Raw genomic sequence first — 19,751 nt, forward strand, 5'->3', positions numbered from 1 at the left:
TTCCGGTTTCATTCTCCTTTTAGTTTTGTCCTTTTCTTTATTACCTCACTAACCGTGGCTTATCGTTATTTTTGCCTTCTGTCTCTGTTTCTGATGTTACGTTGCCAGATCAATTGCTGAGCCGGTTTAACCAACTGAACAGCTTTAGGGCCACCTCATGGCCATTCCTCATCACCCAATGTTTTGTTTAGACCTTGATTCTTTTAAAGAAATATTGCAATATTTCTTGCTCCCTGTAATCTCAAATACAATTTATCAATTTATGCTTGCTTTTCTTTAAAGCCTGTTCCTAACTATACATTTGGAATCTTACTTGTAAATATATATTTATATATTCTAAATTCATTTATTCAGTGTTTAATATTCAAAATACAAAATGTGCACAGTTCCCAACTCTGAAATCCACCACAATCACCCGGTTCCAGTCCCCTGATTCAAATCCAAAACTCGTCCTCCCAAGTAGTCCTGCCCAGTCATTGCTCAATTACAATGCTATAGGTCGTGAAATAACCAGAGCTGCCTTAAAAGGATTTGTCTATTCAAGTTAAAACTTCAACTGTCCTCCATAAATCGCTTTTACATAAGGATAAAAGAGATTAGTTAGAAACTGATAGTAAGGCAGTCATGACCTGTAAAAAGAACATTTTATTTCATAACCTTGCAAAATCCTTAACCTTAAAAGAAATCATGCTAAAATTTCCATAATAGAAATCAGATTCAAAACAGTCCCGGATCTCAAGCTCCCGGGAATATTCAATCACCAACAAACAAATGTGCATTCAGACTGAATCACAAAGGGTTAAACTTTCGACTAGCTGAACAGCTCTTCTCTCTCTCTCTCACACACACACACAGACACACACACACACACACACACAGACACCATGTCTCACAGACACTTGGAGTTTCCCGCAACGACTCCTCTAGCTTTTGAATATTTTTCTGGGCGTCTGGCCATACGTTAGTTACGAAGTGCACCCTCAGTAGCCCTTCAGCTACTAGCCCTTCTGACACGAAGCATAATCTGATTCCTCCTGACTGGAAGGCTGTTTTTCATTGACATTTGATCATTTGTTTTTTATCCTTTCCTCACGTCCGAGGATTGTCCTTCCAATCTCTTCACATTTTTCCTAAAGGACTGTCCGTTGGGATGTGGTCCTCGGACGTCCCTCTCATCTCCCCTTCTACATCTATATTGCTATTCTTATTTCCCAGTTTAATACTCATTTTCTTTATATAACCTCTCTGAAGTTCGGTGTTACCTTCTTCCACACCCACTTCAGGGTTCTAATCTCCGCGTAGGGGTTTCCCTTCTTAATAACCGGTCTAAGGCTGGGTGATCGAATCAGCTAGACACCTTACTTGTTAGATTAATCTAGCCAATTAAAGACCTTTATTCTCTATCTTTTTAAGTTGCCAATTCCTCTGTACTTCTTGTACAGAACTGACCACCAAGCTAATACTTAAAGGTCAATTTTCGTATCTTAGTCTGTGCACAGAAGTTACCTGGTCGAATGCGCGCCCCATCCCGCAGCAATACCAGACAGCAAAATACATTGTCAATCTAGGTCGCCCGAAATTTACCTTTACCCGGATCTTATGTACACAAGAGTAACCCGACCGAACCACCACGTCTTAGTGTCCTTCGTAACACGGCGAAACAGCAAGTGATGCTACAAATCCCGGCCGGCCGCGAATGCCGACCAACCCACCACCTCTCCACACACCCAGAACCACAGCAAAACAGCAAATAATGCTGTAAATCCCGGCCGGCCGCGAATGCGGGTCTTAAGTCCATAAGAGTTACCCGACCAACCCGCCGTGTCTCAGTGCGCCTCGCTCGTGGCAAAGACTGACAACAAAACAAAACCCGCTGCCTACCCCAGTCGCCCGGATAATACTTATTTAAGACCTTTTTCTGACCCGGGTCTTGTGCACAAGAGTTACCCGACCGAACCCGCCGCGTCGCGTCTGTCCGTCTGGTTTCCAGGGTCTCCCGGTCCGGATCACGCTCTCCCAGAGCCACCTCAGCAACAAGGGGAAACTAGAGACCGCCGAAATCAGCGAGGTGCACCTTCTCCGTTTCTCCAAGAATGCCGAGCGACCGGAGCTTGGGATCCCGGAACAGGTTTAATAACATTTAGACGAGACCACCAAAACTGGAAACAAGCCAATTTATTCTATGATCTTGCAAGAAAGGGCATCAAATGAGCAAATTAGAACTTGGGTTAGTGTACAGTTATCCCCTTTGAGCTGAGTGAGGTCATCTCTCCAGACTCCTAATTACCCAGCCTCTCTTACTGTACCAGACCACTGCCCAGCTGTGCCCCACCCTTATTACTTCCCCCTTCCCCAGGTTGGCAACCTTCCTTTCTGTAAATGCTGACACACACATTTATTTTGTCAAGATCTGGTTTAACATTTTGTATCAATTCTGCTGGTACATTCCATCCTCGGACATTTCATTAACTTGTTTCGTTTTGTGTAGCTCAAGCATTTCGGTTATCTCAGCTTTTTGCTGAAAGCATACTTTTACAAAAAGAACGTTTTGTTATAGTAATTACACACCAAAGTTAGTATTTAATTAACCACAATTATACGCTGAAAAGTCCCCAAATAGCTGCAGGGTTAATAGTTCTCTTGCTGTAGCCCTTTTCTGTATGCTTTTTCTATATCTGCAAAATCAACACTTTACCCCATTTCTAACAGTATTGAGCAATACGGCTCGGGGAATGGTTGAGGGTGAGTTACCCTTTGGAGGGTGGGTGTGGACTCGTTGGGCCGAGTGGCCTGCTTCTGCACTGGGGATTCTCTGAAGGGAAGGAATTCCTGCGAACTGTGCAGGGCAGCGCAGGCGCAGTGCGGGGTCCCGCTGCCGGCCGAGCCCCGCGTCTCGTCCCGCCCCTTTCTCTTGCCCCGCCTCCCATACTCCCCCGCCCCCTCGCTTCATCTATGACGTCACAACGAGGAAGTGGCCCTGTCAGTTTCAGAGTGAAACTCCCTCCCTCTGGACAACTGTTCATCCTGGGAAGGAGAGAGAGGGGAGAGGGGGGGGGGAATCTGTTCACGTAGCAGCTGGAGTGAATCCAGGGAGGGAGCAGATTCTGCAAACTTAATTACCTGGGCGAGGAAGGACGGAAGGATGGGGTGGGGCTGTTTTCCCCAGAGTCTGAAGGGTGACATTCTCGACTTTTTATAGAATTCTGAGTGGCATGGATAGGGTCAATCCTCAAGGTCTTTTCCTTCGGATGGGGGAGTCCAGAACGAGAGGGTAATAGGTTTTAGGTGAGGCGGGGGGGGGGGGGGGTGTGGAGATGTAAAAGAGATCTCAGGGACAACTATTTTTGATGGAGAGGGTGATGCAGTTATGGAATGAGTTGCCAGATGAGGTGGTGGGGTCTGGTACAATTCCAACAGTTAAAAGGCATGTGGATGGGTGTATGAATACGAAGGTTTCAGTGGATCAGGGCCAAGTGATGGCAAATGCGACTAGAGTCATAGAGATGTACAGCACGGAAACAGACCCTTTGGGCCAACCCAACTCAGTCCTAACTGCCAGCACCCAGCCCACATAGGGGCCAAGTGATGGCAAATGTGACTAGATTACTTTAGGATATCTGTTCAGCTCGGACAAGTTGGGCCAAAGGGTCTGTTTCCGTGCTGTATGACACTAGTTGTCTTTGGTAAAAGCAGAAGTGTGGTTGTGAAGACTGGACTTTCAGAGCAGCTTTCAAAGATATTTTGCCCTGACTGGGAGCAGAAGAGTTTCACTGAAGTGTATTGGTGTTCATGCCTTGATGTCTCAATTTGCTCCCACCTTCCTGGGATCATTAACCATTTTGTTCCACAAATAGCTGCATTGCAGGTTACCCCATGAATTGACACACATATGTTTGCTTCCCAGAATCAGACCTGCTCACTGTCAACAGTATCCCAGTGTTGTGGAGTTATCCAAAATGCAGAGAGATGTTAGTCTTGATGTTTTTGTTTGTCTGCCCCTGAAAGATCCTGAATCAGCACCTTCAGGGAATTAGTTAGAGTGGAGTCAGAACAGAGGGGGAGAGAGAGTGGGATGGTGCTTTCAATTTTGTGGAATAACAAAAGAAAAGAATATTCCACAGAAAGTAAAATTCCTTGTTCAGAATTTCTACCTGCACTGACAGTGATGACCTTTATAATCTCTTTTTACAGAGTATTTGAAGATCTGAAGACGGAAGTTTCAAAATCAACAGATGAAGGCTGTTTGCCCAAAACATTGAGTCTCCTGCTCCTCAGATGCTGCCTGACCTGCTGTGCTTTTCCAGCACTGCACTTTTCAAATCTGACTATCCAGTGTCTGCAGTCCTCACTTCGACAGTCACTCAGTCCATCGGGACTGCAACAGTTTTCAACTATGATTCTGTGAGAAGGAGCAAAGCTTTTTGGTTTCTGTTTGAGTACATTTTCAGCATCATGGGACTGGATGAGAGACCCTACCATTGCAGTGCACTGAGTGTGGAGCCTGAAGCAGTTATATGGCCTGGAAAGAGGAATTCACGCTGGGGATAGGCTCTGCACACGTGTGTGTGTGGCTGAAGCTCCGGCCATGGAGAAACCAGAGGAATCCCGCCGTGTGGAGAAACCGTGGAAGTGTGGCGATTGCGGGAAAGGCTCCCATTTCCCGTCTGCCCTGGATACTCATCGGCACAGCCAGACTGGGGAGAGGCCATTCCCCTGCCCTGACTGTGGGAAGGGCTTCAGCAATTCCACCAACCTCCACACCCACCAGCGGGTCCACATGGGGGAGAGGCCTTTCAGCTGCCACGAGTGTGGGAAGGCCTTTTCCCAGGCCTCCAACCTCCAGACCCATCGGCGTGTCCACATGGGGGAGAGGCCCTTCAGCTGCCCCGAGTGTGGGAAGGCCTTCAGCAATTCCTCCCACCTGCTGAGGCACCAGCGAGTCCACACGGGGGAGAGGCCCTTCAGCTGCCCCAGTGTGGGAAGGCCTTCAGCAATTCTTCCCACCTGCGGAGCCACCAGTGGGTCCACACGGGGGAGAGGCCCTTCAGCTGCCCCGAGTGTGGGAAGGCCTTCAGCAATTCTTCCCACCTGCGGAGCCACCAGTGGGTCCACACCGGGGAGAAGCTCTTCAGCTGCCCTGAGTGTGGAAAGGCCTTCAGCAATTCTTCCCACCTGCTGAGGCACCAGTGGGTCCACACCGGGGAGAAGCCCTTCAGCTGTCCTGAGTGCGGGAAGGCCTTTAGTAATTCCTCCGCCCTGCTGAGGCACCAGCAGGTCCATACGGGGGAGAGGCCCTTCAGCTGCCCTGAGTGCAGGAAGGCCTTCACCAATTCTTCTAACCTGTTAAGCCACCAGCAGGTCCACACTGGGAAGAGGCTGTTCCCTTGCACAGAGTGTGGGAAGGCCTTCAGGTATTCTTCTCACTTACTGACCCACTGGCGGGTCCACACCGGGGAGAGGCCCTTCAGCTGCCCCGAGTGTGGGAAGGCCTTCAGGCATTCCACCAACCTGCTGACCCACTGCGGGTCCACACAGGGGAGAGGCCGTTCCCTTGCCACGAGTGTGGGAAGGCCTTCAGCAATTCCTCTAACCTGCTGAGGCACCAGCGGGTCCACACGGGGGAGAGGCCCTTCAGCTGCCCCAAGTGCAGGAGGGCCTTCACCCGCTCCTCGTACCTGCTGAAGCACCAGCGAGTTCATGAGCCATCGCAGGGGGATTGAAGGAATGATGGCCGAGTGCCGTTACCAACTGGACTATCAACTCAGTTCTGGGGACTCCTGAGTTCGAATCCCACCGTGACAGATGGTGGAATTGGAATTTGGTCAGAAATCTGGAGTTCAGAAACTAATGGTAAAACCATTGTCGGTGGGGTGGGGGTGGAAGAAGTCCCCGTTCTTTTTTACTGAAGGGAACTGTTGTTGTGGGAGAGGATTCACTCAGTCGTCCCAGCTGCATCCTTTACCCAGTCTGGCCTACACGTGACTCCTGACCCATAGCAGTATGATTGACTCTGCAATGCCCATCCAACTAACTTGGATAAAGGATACAGGTTGAAAATGCTGAGTGAGGCAATACTTTCTCCGGGTTAAGGCTGTACCAGGATCCAATTCCAAAGGAATAACTTGGTGGTGACCAATAATGAAGAAAGTGAGGGGTTGGAGGGAGTGTGTGCACTTTTGGCTGTGAGCTGTTTTTAAAACATTGCTACTTTTTTTGATGCCTTTCTGCTGGGAGATTCTGAAGCTGTAACAAAGTTGGGTCGCAGTAAAGATTACCTGAACTTCACGCCGAGCTCAGACTCTCATTGAGAGCTTTGAATTGCAACAGGTTTTTGTTTTAAAACTGCTCATTTCTTACAGGTGAAAGTGAGAACTGCTGATCAGAATCAAGATTAGAGTGGTGCTGGCAATGCACAGCAGGTCAGGCAGCATCCAAGGAGCAGGAAAATCAACATTTTTCGGGCAATGTTGATTTTCCTGCTCCTCGGTTGCTGCCTGACCTGTTGTGCTAATTTTTGACAGCCTCCTGTACTATGTTTCCAATGTTGTGTATCGGTTGCAGCAGTGAATGAGTAGCCAGTATTGTTAGAAATTGTGAATTTTTTAGGATGACATCATCCCATTGTCATTGTACAGTTTCCTGGCAGCACTGGGAGGTGTGGACTGTGTCCACTGGAAACGATGTGGAGGTGCCGGTGTTGGACTGGGGTGGATAAAGTTAAAAATCACACAACACCAGGTTATCTTCCTTCTGGTTTATTTGGAAGCACTGGCTTTTGGAGTGCTGCTCCTTCATCAGCTAGCTGTGGAGCAGAATCATAAGACACTGAATTTATAGAAAAAGCTGACGGTGTCATGCAACTGATGAGGTATTGAACAAATCTAGATTGCAGATTAGTCTTTCATCTTTTACCATGGGTTGCAGGTTTCAGTTCATTAATATGTAAACCCTAGAATTACTTTTAATTCACCTTCTCGAGATGGTTTAAGGTTTTATAAAAATAGGTGATATCTCAGCTCAGATACTGCATAAAAGGTGTGAGGTTCAAGTCTGTATCCCAATCTTGAATCAGATTGGTTCTATTCACCAAAGTAGGAATTTATAAAATATTACATGCAGTTTGTGTTCTTTTTGAGCAAAAATGAATATATCTGCTAATATAATTCTGCAAATGCAAATTCACCCCATTGACTTATGTGTGACTGTGTGCGCGCATGCGAGTTTGTGCATATATGCTAATGAAGTGTGTGTGTGAGATGGAGTATAAGCCTGTGATATGGTGTGAGTGTTAGGGTGTGTATGTCTGAGAGAGTGACAGATCAAGGCAAGGGGTTGCATTTTGCTAAAACAAGGAAGGGCAGGACTTATACAGTTAATGGTAGGGCCCTGCATCGTGTTCCAGAACAGATTCATGGGGGGAGGCGGTGTGGAGGGGTTCTGGTACATAAAAGCTAAAAATCTCTCAACACCAGGTTATCGTTCAACTGGTTTATTTGGAGGCACAAGCTTTCGGAGCGCTGCTCCTTCATGGGGTGTTTGTGGAGCAGGATCATAAGACACAACTACCTGATGAAGGAGCAGCGCTCCAAAAGCTAATGCTTGCAAATGAGCCTGTTGGAGTATCACCTGGTATGGTGTGAATTTTAACTTCGTACACCCCAGTCCAACACCGGCATCTCCAAATCGAGGACATAGTTCTTTGAAAGTTGCATCATTGGTAGACAGGGTGGTGAAGGAGGCGTTTAGCACACTTTCCTTCATTGTTCACACCGTTCAGTGCAGGAGGTGGGACATCACGTTGAGGTTGAACAGCATATTGGTGAGACCACGTGTAGAGTACTGAGTACATTTCTGGTCGCCCTATCGACGACCACAAGTTGATGGGTGACCTTATTTCGATTTATAAAGTCATGGGACTTGTAGGAAAGGTAAATATCACAGGGGGAAAAAATTATGCATCTCCCCTTTTTTACTTCTCTTGGCATTTGGACACTTCAATTCTTTCGGTAACAACCTCCTCGCCAGAGAGCATACTGCGCGTGCTCGTCGGCGTCAGGATGAAATTGCGCATGCTCCTCACTGCACGCAAGGCGCGGCTCGCGACTTTCTTTTGGTGGGCCAATCAGGAGCGCTGGAGGACCGGAAGGTGACTAGTCCTCCTGCCAATCAGAGCCTTCCTATTGTCTGAATCCAGAAGCTGGAACACGAGTTTCGGAAGTTGCTGCTCTCTCTCTGAATGAAGATTGAGTTTGTTCCAGACTCCCCTCTGACTTCTGCTAATCTGATCGGTTTACCACATCTGTCTGTGGCGTGCAACCCCCCCCCCCCCCCCCAACCGATAGCTGGGTCTTTTTACTTTTGCTGATGCAACACAGGGTCTTATTTGGTTATCTTGTTCATACTAACTCCCTATATGCGTGACCATTGCTACGGTCATGTTAATACATCTGCTTCGATCTGTCGACCATCTCCTTTAATTAGTTATTTCTTGGAATATACCCTCACGATTCTGCCTTGCGATTTTTGCAGAAGCAAGATGCAGCTGCTTGTAACTGCTTGCAAGCATATCTAGCTTAACATATCCCCCCAGCACAGACGAGTTGGGGCAGAAGGGCTGTTTCTGTGCTGTAATACTGGAATTGTGTTTGGTGAATGCAGAAGTGTGGTTGGACTTTCAGAGCAGCTTTCCAAGATATTGTGCCCTTACTGGGAGCAAAAGAAGTTACAATGAAGTCTTTCGTTTGTGAGACAGCAACCGAGTGAGTGAGTACATCTGGGAGTTTGGTGGAAAGTGGGAATTCGATGGAAAGTGGGAATTCGATGGAAAGTGGGAATTAATTGCACTGTGGGGATGAACCCTACCCTACCCTACCCAACCCAGTCATTTCTGCTTGTGGATTCGACCAAGCCTCAAGTTGATGGGAGTAGATTTAGGACAGAGATGAGGAGGAACTGCTTTTCCCAGAGAGTAGTCAATCTATGGAATTCTCTGCCCAAGGAAGAAGTAGAGGCATCTTCATTAAGTATATTCAAAACACAGTTGGATGGGTATTTGCATGGTGTGGGAATTAAGGGTAGTTGGGACAATGCAGAGAGGAGGATCTCAGACGATGGATATATCAGCCATGATCATAATGAATGGTGGAGTAGGTTCGATGGGCCAAATGGCCAATTCCTACTTCTTTTACTATGAAACTATAACCCTGCCTTTCCCATGGCTAACCAACCTAACCTGCACATCCCTGCGCACTATGGGCAATTTAGCATGGCCAATCCAAATCAAGGCCAGTGAGCAATGTAGTGATGTGGAAAATGAACATCAGAGAATGATAGAAAGGGACAAGGTGAGTAAATGTACCAGCAATCAAAACTGGATCTGAAGATCACAAAACTTGAAACTAAAAACGATGTTTCTGAAAGTGTGGTGCATTGTAACAAAATTGACTGCACACATTGAAGAGAATAATTATGATCTGAGACTCCTTACAGAGGCATGGCTTCAGGATGACAAGGATTGGATCCTGAATATCGAGGTGATAGTCAAATGGGAAGCTAGGTGAAGGTAGAGGGTTGACGCTGCTCATCAAAGCACTGATCACAGGGAAGTCTGGTGTCAGCTCAGATTTCAGGTCCTGATTTCTCTGTCCTCTGATGTCCCTGTACCCACAGAGTAAGATATTGTTCTGTTCTGGTCTGCTGGACTTCTGCTGAAACTTTGACCCCCCACCCCTACACCTTCTGGAACAATAAAACATTCAGTCAATCAAGACCCAAGCCACAATCCCCCAGCCTGTCAACCATCCAGACAGAGTGTAGTCCTAGCCGGAAATCAAACAAGCAAAACAGAACAAAATTAGAAATAAATAAATGCTTGTGCTTAATGTTTGTTCATGAAGAAGTAAACCAGTACTAGGGCTCTCCCACGATTCTTACAGTGCCCAACTTGAGTCATTCTCTCTCCCTAACATCTAACTATTCATACCCAGCTATGATTTACAACAATATTTACACCAACAGAATTAAAGCATCTGTTATCAAGTAGACATCGGGATATACAGCACGAAATAGACTTTTCTCTGCTTCATTCTCACACACACACACACACACACACACACACACATCCATGGGGGTGAATTTGTACTTGCAGAATTAGTTTTGCAGAGACATTCTATTTTTCTCAAAAAATGCACAACCTGCAGGCTGTTCAATCCATGTAATATTTTGTAAATTCCACTTTGGAAATAGAACCAGTCTGACTCAAGATTGTGATACAGACAGACCCTGATTTCACACCTTTAATGCATTCTCAGTGCTGAGATGTCACCTTTTCTTATGAAACTTATCCCAAGAAAATGTCTTTCAGGAATTTCTGTGATTTAGAAATGAATGATACGAGCAGCCCATACTAAAAGATGAAGGACTTAACAATCCAGGGTTTTTCAATATATCATTTCAGTGCACTGTAATGTTTTTCCATCCATTCTGTGCCTTATGATTTTATTCTCCACAATCACCTGATGAAGGAGCCATACTCCGAGTGCTAGTCACAGATGTACAGCACGGAAACAAACTCTTCGGTCTATGCCGACCAGATGCCAGTATGTCGCACCTTATGTCTCTGAATCTTTCCTATTCATATCCCCATCCAGATGCATTTTAAATGTAATTGTACCAGCCCCCACCACGTAATCTGACAGTTCATTCCATATACATACCACCCTCTGTGCGAAAGGATTGCCCCTTAGGACCCTCAGAAATCTTTCCCCTCTCACCCTACACCTCGGCCCTCCAGTTCTGGTCTCGGTGCCTTGCCCCCACGACAAGGGGAAACGACATACAAAAGTTGAGCAGCCAGACAAAATGCTAAAGGAATAAAATATCGTGCCGCAGGGAAAAAAAAATTGTGGCTCTATCTTTTTTCCGCTGTTGGCATTTGGACACTTAAAATCTGTCAGAAACACCAACATCCCCATAGAGCATACTGCGCATGTTTGCCAGTGTCAGCAACCCAGTGCGCATGCTGACCAGTGTCCGCAAAACACTGAGCATGCTCATCGCTGTACGCAAAAAAGGCGCGAAACCTTCTTTTGATTGACCAATAGGCAACATTGGAAGACTGGAAGGAGACTGGTCCTCCTGCCAATCAGAGCCAGCACATTGTCTGAATGCGGAAGTCGGACCATGAGCTTCTCAAGCTGTGACTCCTAATACTCTCTCTCTCTGAATAAAGATAGAGCTTTACCCAGACTGCGAATTCCTTCCTCTGTCCCAGATATGTGAGTACGGCACTCTCTTGCTCCCATTCCATTTCTTTTTCATTCTGGGGTTCGTTGTTGACTTGCAGCAACTTAAAGAAAAGAGTGAATCCGGAAGGGGACAGACTCTGGAAATGCTGGTCCAGGTCTGTGTCTCAATTTGCAAAATAGATAGGCAGGAAGTGGAGAAGTCGACGTTTCGGGTGTAACCCATCCTCGGGGCTGGGGCTGGCTGGAGAAGCTGCAGATAAAGTGGGTGGGAGTGAAGCGGGGATAGGTTAAGACAGGTAGAGGGTACGATCTGGTTGCTGGCAGAGAACAAGGAGAGAGGTTTTTTTGAAATTGAAAAACTCAACGTTGAGTCCTTCGGGCTGTAGGCTGCCTGGAAGATGAGGTGTGGTCCCTCCAATTTGCAGTTAGGTTCGTTGTGGCAATGGAGGAGGCCAAAGATGGTCATGTCAGAAAGGGGAATTGTTATGGATGGTGACTGGGAGGTCTGGTCGGCTCTGTGGACCCAGCTGTGATGCTCAGTGAACCATTCCCCAAGTTTACGCTCGCTCTCCCCGATATAGAGAGGACCACAATCGGCAAACACAGGGCAAATGCAGTACCACAATATGAAGTTATAGCCTCGGCTGTGGCAAAGAAAAACAGAAAGGAGGTGCATTGTTTAAATGGAGATATATTTGGATGTGGAATTGAATTCACAACTGGGGTGTCTTCCTACAGTTAAGCGTGTCATTGAATATATTCATGGTTGAGTTATCTGATTTTTGAACAAAGAAGTGGATGTTTGTGGGGGAAGGCAAGAACATGGTTTTAAGACCAGTACAGAACAGTTCCAGAGTCATACAGCACAGAAAGAGCCTTTAGTCCAACTAGTCATAGAGATATACAGCATGGAAACAGACCCTTTGGTCCAACTCATCCATGCCGCCCAGACATCCCAACCCAATCTGGTCCCACCAGTCAGCACATGGCCCGTATCCCTCGAAACCCTTCCCATTCATTTACCAGTCCAGATGCTTTTTAAATATTGCAATTGTACTAACCTCCACCACTTCCTCTGGCAGCTCATTCCAAACATGTACCACCCTCTGTGTGAAAACATTGCCCCTCAGATCTCTTTTGTATCTTTCCCCTCTCACCCTAAACCTATGCCCTCTGGTTCTGGACCCTGACCACCCCACCGCAGGGAAAAGACCACGGCTATTTATCCATGCCCTTCATGATTTTGTAAACCTCTATAAGGTTACGCCTTAGCCTCCAACGCTCCAGGGAAAACAGACCTAGCCTCCCTATAGATCAAATCCTCCATCCCGGGCAACATCCTTGTAAATTTTTCTGAACCCTTTCAAGTTTCATAACGTCTTACCGATAGTAAGGAAACCAGAATTGCACACAATATTCCAAATGTGGCCTAACCAATGTCCTGTACAGCTACAACATAACTTCCCAAATCCTATACTCAGAGAATTGGGAAAGTTTTCAAAATCTACAAAGACAACTGGGAAAGAATGGAGGGACGAACCAAACCTTTGACGGTCAGCTTGGAGGCTCAAGGTCTCAGGACAGGGGGTGGGGATGACACATGCCAGCAAATGGGACTAGATTAATTTAGGATATCTGGTCAGTACAGTTGTGTTGGACAGAAGGGTCTGTTTCCGTGCTATATATCTCTATGACTCAGGCGTCAATGTTAATGCCTTGACATCTCATTTTGCTCCCACCTTCCCGGGGACATTAACCACTTTGTGTCTGGTTCTTCCTCAAGAGGCTGCGAGGCAGGTTCACCCTGAATTGACACTTTCTTTTTGCTTCCCAAAATCAGACCTGCTCACTCTCAGCAGTATCCCAGTGTTGTGAAAGATATTAGCTTTTCAGATGGAGGTATTCAAAGTTCAGAGAGATGGCAGTCTTGCTGTTTTTGCTTTTCTGCCCTGTAAGATCCTGAATCAGCACCTTCAGGAGAATTAGTTAGGGCCGAGTGAGGACAGAGGGGAGAGAGAGTGGGATGGTGCTTTCAATTTTGTGGAATAACAAAAGAAAAGAATATTGCACAGAAAATAGAATTGCTTGTTCAGAATTTCTACCCTGCACCGACAGTGATGACCTTTGTCATATCTTTTTTTACAGAGCACAGTAGCGCCTCGACGTACGAACGACCACGTTCATGTACAAATCGGTTTACGAACAGGATTGTACGTAAAACTTTGCTTCAACGTACGTACAAAATTCAAGGTACAAACGCAAAAAGCCCATGTGCGACCACGTGGTTTCATTATTCTGCTTTGCTACGCGCTTGTTGAACGCAAAAGCGCTCGGACCCCGCATGATCTCATTCAGTTCGTCTTTGGCGTGTGCGCTGTGAACAGCCGTCCAACCATTCTTACGCTTCCCAAACAATGGGAAAAGTTGATTCAGTTCACGAACTTTTTGGGTTAAGTTCGTAAGTCGAGGCGCTACTGTATTTGAAAATCCGAGGACGGAAGTTTCAAAATCAACAGATGAAGGGCTTAAGTCCGTAACGTTGACTCACCTGCTGTGCTTTTCCAGCGCCACACTTTTCGATAATGACTCTTCAGTATCTGCAGTCCTCACTTTGACGTCAATGTCTGACGGTCACGCAATCCATCGGGACCGCAACGGTTTTCAACTATGATTCTGTGAGAAGGAGCAAAGCTTTTTGGTTCCTGTTTCAGTACGTTTTCAGCATCAGTGGGACTGTATGACAGACCCTACCATTGCAGTGCACTGAGTGTGGAGCCTAAAACAGCTATACGGCCTGGAAAGAGGAATTCACAGCAGGGAGTGGCTCCAAACTTTGGCCATGGAGAAACCCGAGGAATCCCACCTCTTGGAGAAACCGTGGAAGTGTGGTGACTGCGGGAAAGGCTTCCCTTTCCCATCTTCCCTGGAGATTCACCAGCGTAGTCACACCAGGCAGAAGCCGTTCACCTGCCCTGTCTGTGGGAAGGCCTTCAGACATTCCTCCACCCTGCTGACCCACCAGCGGATCCACACTGGGGAGAGGCCGTACAGCTGCCCTGAGTGCGGGAAGGCCTTTACCCAGGTCTCTGGACTGATAAACCACCAGTGGGTCCACACGGGGGAGAGGCCCTTCAGCTGCCCAGAGTGCAGGAAGGCCTTCAGCAATTCCTCCTCTCTGCTGAGGCACCAGCGCGTCCACACAGGGGAGAGACCCTTCAACTGCCCCGAGTGCAGGAAAGCCTTCAGCAATTCCTCCGCCCTGCTCAGGCACCAGCGGGTCCACACTGGGGAGAGGCCCTTCAGCTGCACTGAGTGCGGGAAGACTTTCAGCAATTCCTCCACCCTGCTGACTCACTGGCGGGTCCACACAGGGGAAAGACCCTTCAGCTGTCCCACGTGCGGGAAGGCCTTCAGCAATTCTTCCGACAGGCTGACCCACCAGCGGGTCCACACTGGCGAGAGGCCATTCCCCTGCCCCGAGTGTGGGAAGGCCTTCACCCGCTCCTCCCACCTCCGGAGGCACCAGCGAGTTCATGTACCATCGCAGGGGGATTGAAGGAGCGACGGCTGAGTGCCATTATCGATTGGACTATCAACCCAGTTCCAGGGGCTCCCGGGTTTGAATCCCGCCGCGGCAGATGGCTCTATACAGGGTATGGGTTGAAATTGCTGAGTGAGGCAATACTTCCTCCGGGTTACGGCTGTACCAAGATCCAATTAGAAAGGGACATCTCTGTGCTGACCAATAGTAAAGACAGTGAGGTTGGGTGGGGGTATAGGCGTGAGTGGGTGTGCCTTGACCTTGAGCTGTTTAAAAAGCAGCTACTTTTTCTCTGCCTTTTTGCTGAGGGGGATTTGAAGCTTTCACAAAAGTTGGGTCACAATAAAGGTGAAGTGAACTTAACGCTGAGCTCAGACTCTCATTGAAGGCTTTGAGCTCCGAGTGGTTTGTGTTTTAAAGCTACTCATTTCTTTCAGCCTCCTGCACTAAGCTTCCAATGTCGCTTATCAGTTGGATCAGTGAATGAGCAGCCAGTATCGTTAGAAATTGTAAATGTTTCAGGAGTGCAGAATGTGAGAATTCTATTCGAGAGGGTTCAGTAAAGATTTACCAGGATGTTGCCAAGACTGGAGGGTTTGAGTTATAAGGAGAGGCTGGGACTTTGGTAACAGTTGTGGGACTGGTAACAGTTCTTATTTTGTGATCTATTTCTCCTCTGCACAGGCACAGGTGAACAGTTTGTTTTTTGTGCTTTGTGCGAGATCAGGCTAGCAGCTTTTAAATCCTTATGTTAAGCAGTTGAAGTAAATTGTCGATCAGCAATTGTATTCCGAGAGTGATAACTCCAGCTCTGGTAACCCTGTTGCATCAACAGAGAGAGGGAGAGGATGTCACATCTAAAGAGCAGACAGAAAAGTTATTTCGCTTTTTGAGTCAGTTTCTCACTCAGATGAGACGAGGAGTAAAAAGTGAGGTCTGCAGATGCTGGAGATCAGAGCTGAAAATGTGTTGCTGGTTAAAGCGCAGAAGGTCAGGAAGCATCAAAGGAACAGGAAGAAGGGCTTGTGCCCGAAACGTCGAATTTCCTGTTCCTTGGATGCTGCCTGACCTGCTGCGCTTTAACCAGCAACACATTTTCAGCAGATGAGACTGGATACTGCTTTTAATGGATCATAATTAAATGCTATAATGGAACACTTTAAATTCAAGGAATTTTGAAAGGGCAAACGAACAGTAGCTTTGAACAGTGATGTTCTTCCATTTCTAACCTTGGGTGACCCATATGAAGCATTTTTACTGAGAGCTCCATAATCATGTTCTTGCTGGATTTTTTTCAGGGCAAACAATTTCTGGTGGGAGAAATTCTGTATCCTGGGAAGGCAGGGAAATTAGAAAAAAAAAGCTGTTAAAAGCATTTGAACTGTGGGCCCACGAGCTCTCGTGGGAGCAGTGCATTTGCCAAAGACATTTCGGAGGAATTCTGTCTAACTGTTGGACTGAAAGTAGTTTCCCCACTGAACGTTAAATAGACATTGAGAACATTACGCATTATAGTGTGTTCCTGAGGACCGGAGGAAGATTGAATTTGCCAATGTGAACCACACTTTGCAGAGAGGAAATTTCTCCGGATGGAATAGGTTGATGGAAGTCAATAATTAGCACAGCCAATCCACCCTAACCTCTACATCCTAATCTATAAATTACCTTCTCAAAAATGTCATTTAAATGTAGAGCTTTTCTGTAAGGAAAATGTCAGTCTGACTCCACAGTAGGGAGATCAGAACTGAATGTAGTATTCCAAAATTGGCTTAACCAACATCCTGGACAGCCACAACATGACCTCCCAACTCATCTACTTAATGCTCTGACCAATAAAGGCCATCCTACCAAATGCCTGGTTCACTGTTTCATGTACTTACCCCCACACTCGTGGCCCCTCAACTATTCCAGAATCTTCCACAGGCCTGTCGGACGCCATTACACATGTGGCCTCCACAGCGCCCGCGGCACCAAAGGCCGCCGCCGACCGTGACGTCACTTCCGCCCCCACCGACCTCGGAGCCCCCGCGATCGCCGCCCCAACAACTGCCCCGGTGACCACCACACACACAACCGCTTCCACGATCGCCGACGGACCCGCGACCCACGCGGCCACCGGGAATGACCACCACTCCTCCGTCGCCGCAACCATTTCCGCCCCTCCGGTTGCCGTCGGCGCAGCCACTTCCGCCCCCACTGACATCACTCACCTGCAGGAGCACAAATCCTCAGGTCTCCCCGCCCCCACGCCGTCTTTCGTCACTACGCATAACCCCGCCCCCACGCCGTCTCCCGTCGCTTCATGTAACCCCGCCCCCACGCTTATTTCCGTCACGACGCATGACCTCGCCCCCACGTCGAGCAACGTCACCACGTCTAACTCCGCCCCTACTTCGATCTCTAACCCCGCCCCCAGCTCCAGCTCCAGCCCCAGCTCCAGGTCCTAGCTCCCAGCCTTGCCGGATTTTCACCATCCCTCCAGATCTCCCCCTCTCTGAGGATGAAAGATCAGTCCTCAGCAGGGGCCTCACCTTCATTCCCCTACGCCCTCGGATTAATGAGTTCAACACGCGGCGAGATATTGAACAATTCTTCCGCCGCCTTCGCCTCCGTGCCTACTTTCACAACCAAGACTCCCGTCCACCCTCTGACGACCCCTTCTCCCGCCTCCAACACACTCCATCCACCTGGACACCCCGTGCTGGCCTCCTACCCGCCCTCGACCTCTTTATAGCCAACTGCCGCCGTGACATCAACCGACTCAACCTGTCCACCCCTCTCACCCACTCCAACCTCTCACCCTCAGAACGTGCAGCCCTCCACTCCCTCCGCTCCAATCCCAACCTCACCATCAAACCCGCAGACAAGGGAGGCGCGGTGGTAGTTTGGCGCACTGACCTGTACACCGCTGAAGCCAAACGCCAGCTCGCGGACGCCTCCTCTTATCGCCCCCTTGACCACGACCCCACCTCCCACCACCAAACCATCATCTCCCAGACCATCCAGGACCTCATCACCTCAGGGGATCTCCAACCTCATAGTCCCACAACCCCGCACCGCCCGTTTCTACCTCCTGCCCAAAATCCACAAACCTGCCTGCCCCGGCCGACCCATTGTCTCAGCCTGCTCCTGCCCCACCGAACTCATCTCCCAATACCTCGACACGGTCCTGTCCCCTTTAGTCCAAGAACTCCCCACCTACGTTCGGGACACCACCCACGCCCTCCACCTCCTCCAGGATTTTCGCTTCCCCGGTCCCCAACGCCTTATTTTCACTATGGACGTCCAGTCCCTGTACACCTCCATCCCCCATCACGAAGGACTCAAAGCCCTCCGCTTCTTCCTTTCCCGCCGCACCAACCAGTACCCTTCCACTGACACCCTCCTTCGACTGACTGAACTGGTCCTCACCCTGAATAACTTCTCTTTTCAATCCTCCCACTTCCTCCAAACTAAAGGAGTTGCCATGGGCACCCGCATGGGCCCCAGCTATGCCTGCCTCTTCGTAGGATATGTGGAACAGTCCATCTTCCGCAACTACACTGGCACCACCCCCCACCTTTTCCTCCGCTACATCGATGACTGTATCGGCGCTGCCTCGTGCTCCCACGAGGAGGTTGAACAGTTCATCAACTTTACTAACACCTTCCATCCCGACCTGAAATTCACCTGGACTGTCTCAGACTCCTCCCTCCCCTTCCTAGACCTTTCCATTTCTATCTCGGGCGACCGACTCAACACAGACATCTATTATAAACCGACTGACTCCCACAGCTACCTGGACTACACCTCCTCCCACCCTGCCCCCTGTAAAAACGCCATCCCATATTCCCAATTCCTTCGTCTCCGCCGCATCTGCTCCCAGGAGAACCAATTCCAACACCGCACAGCCCAGATGGCCTCCTTCTTCAAGGACCGCAGATTCCCCCCAGACGTGATCGACGATGCCCTCCACCGCATCTCCTCCACTTCCCGCTCCTCCGCCCTTGAGCCCGCTCCTCCAACCGCCACCAAGACAGAACCCCACTGGTTCTCACCTACCACCCCACCAACCTGCGCATACAACGTATCATCCGCCGCCATTTCCGCCACCTCCAAACGGACCCCACCACCAAGGATATATTTCCCTCCCCTCCCCTATCAGCGTTCCGCAAGGACCACTCCCTTCGTGACTCCCTTGTCAGATCCACACCCCCCACCAACCCAACCTCCACCCCCGGCACCTTCCCCTGCAACCGCAGGAAATGTAAAACTTGCACCCACACCTACACACTCACTTCCCTCCAAGGCCCCAAGGGATCCTTCCATATCCGCCACAAGTTCACCTGTACCTCCACACACATCATCTATTGCATCCGCTGCACCCGATGTGGCCTCCTCTATATTGGTGAGACAGGCCGCTTACTTGCGGAACGCTTCAGAGAACACCTCTGGGCCGCCCGAACCAACCAACCCAATCACCCCGTGGCTCAACACTTTAACTCCCCCTCCCACTCCACCGAGGACATGCAGGTCCTTGGACTCCTCCACCGGCAGAACACAACTACACGACGGCTGGAGGAGGAGCGCCTCATCTTCCGCCTGGGAACCCTCCAACCACAAGGTATGAATTCAGATTTCTCCAGCTTCCTCATTTCCCCTCCCCCCACCTTGTCTCAGTCGGTTCCCTCAACTCAGCACCGCCCTCCTAACCTGCAATCCTCTTCCTGACCTCTCCGCCCCCACCCCACTCCGGCCTATCACCCTCACCTTGACCTCCTTCCACCTATCCCACCTCCATCGCCCCTCCCCCTAGTCCCTCCTCCCTACCTTTTATCTCAGCCTGCTTGGCTCTCTCTCTCTTATTCCTGATGAAGGGCTTATGCTCGAAACGTCGAATTCTCTATTCCTGAGATGCTGCCTAACCTGCTGTGCTTTGACCAGCAACACATTTGCAACTATGGAGCCTGCACTCCAAGGTCTCT

The 19,751-nt window shown here is 48.8% G+C and overlaps 1 protein-coding gene and 1 pseudogene across 1 annotated transcript in view; one reads left to right on the top strand and one right to left on the bottom strand.

Annotated features, from left to right (window-relative positions):
• Nucleotides 1–19,751, bottom strand: part of LOC132808475 (gastrula zinc finger protein XlCGF7.1-like) — a 506,159-nt gene that overhangs the window by 75,441 nt on the left and 410,967 nt on the right. The gene's annotated exons all lie outside the window — the stretch shown is intronic.
• Nucleotides 4,709–19,751, top strand: part of LOC132808463 (zinc finger protein 208-like) — a 71,546-nt pseudogene continuing 56,503 nt past the window's right edge.

The sequence above is a fragment of the Hemiscyllium ocellatum genome (assembly GCF_020745735.1).
Source record: "Hemiscyllium ocellatum isolate sHemOce1 chromosome 27 unlocalized genomic scaffold, sHemOce1.pat.X.cur. SUPER_27_unloc_6, whole genome shotgun sequence".
In the NCBI taxonomy this organism is placed as follows: domain Eukaryota; kingdom Metazoa; phylum Chordata; class Chondrichthyes; order Orectolobiformes; family Hemiscylliidae; genus Hemiscyllium; species Hemiscyllium ocellatum.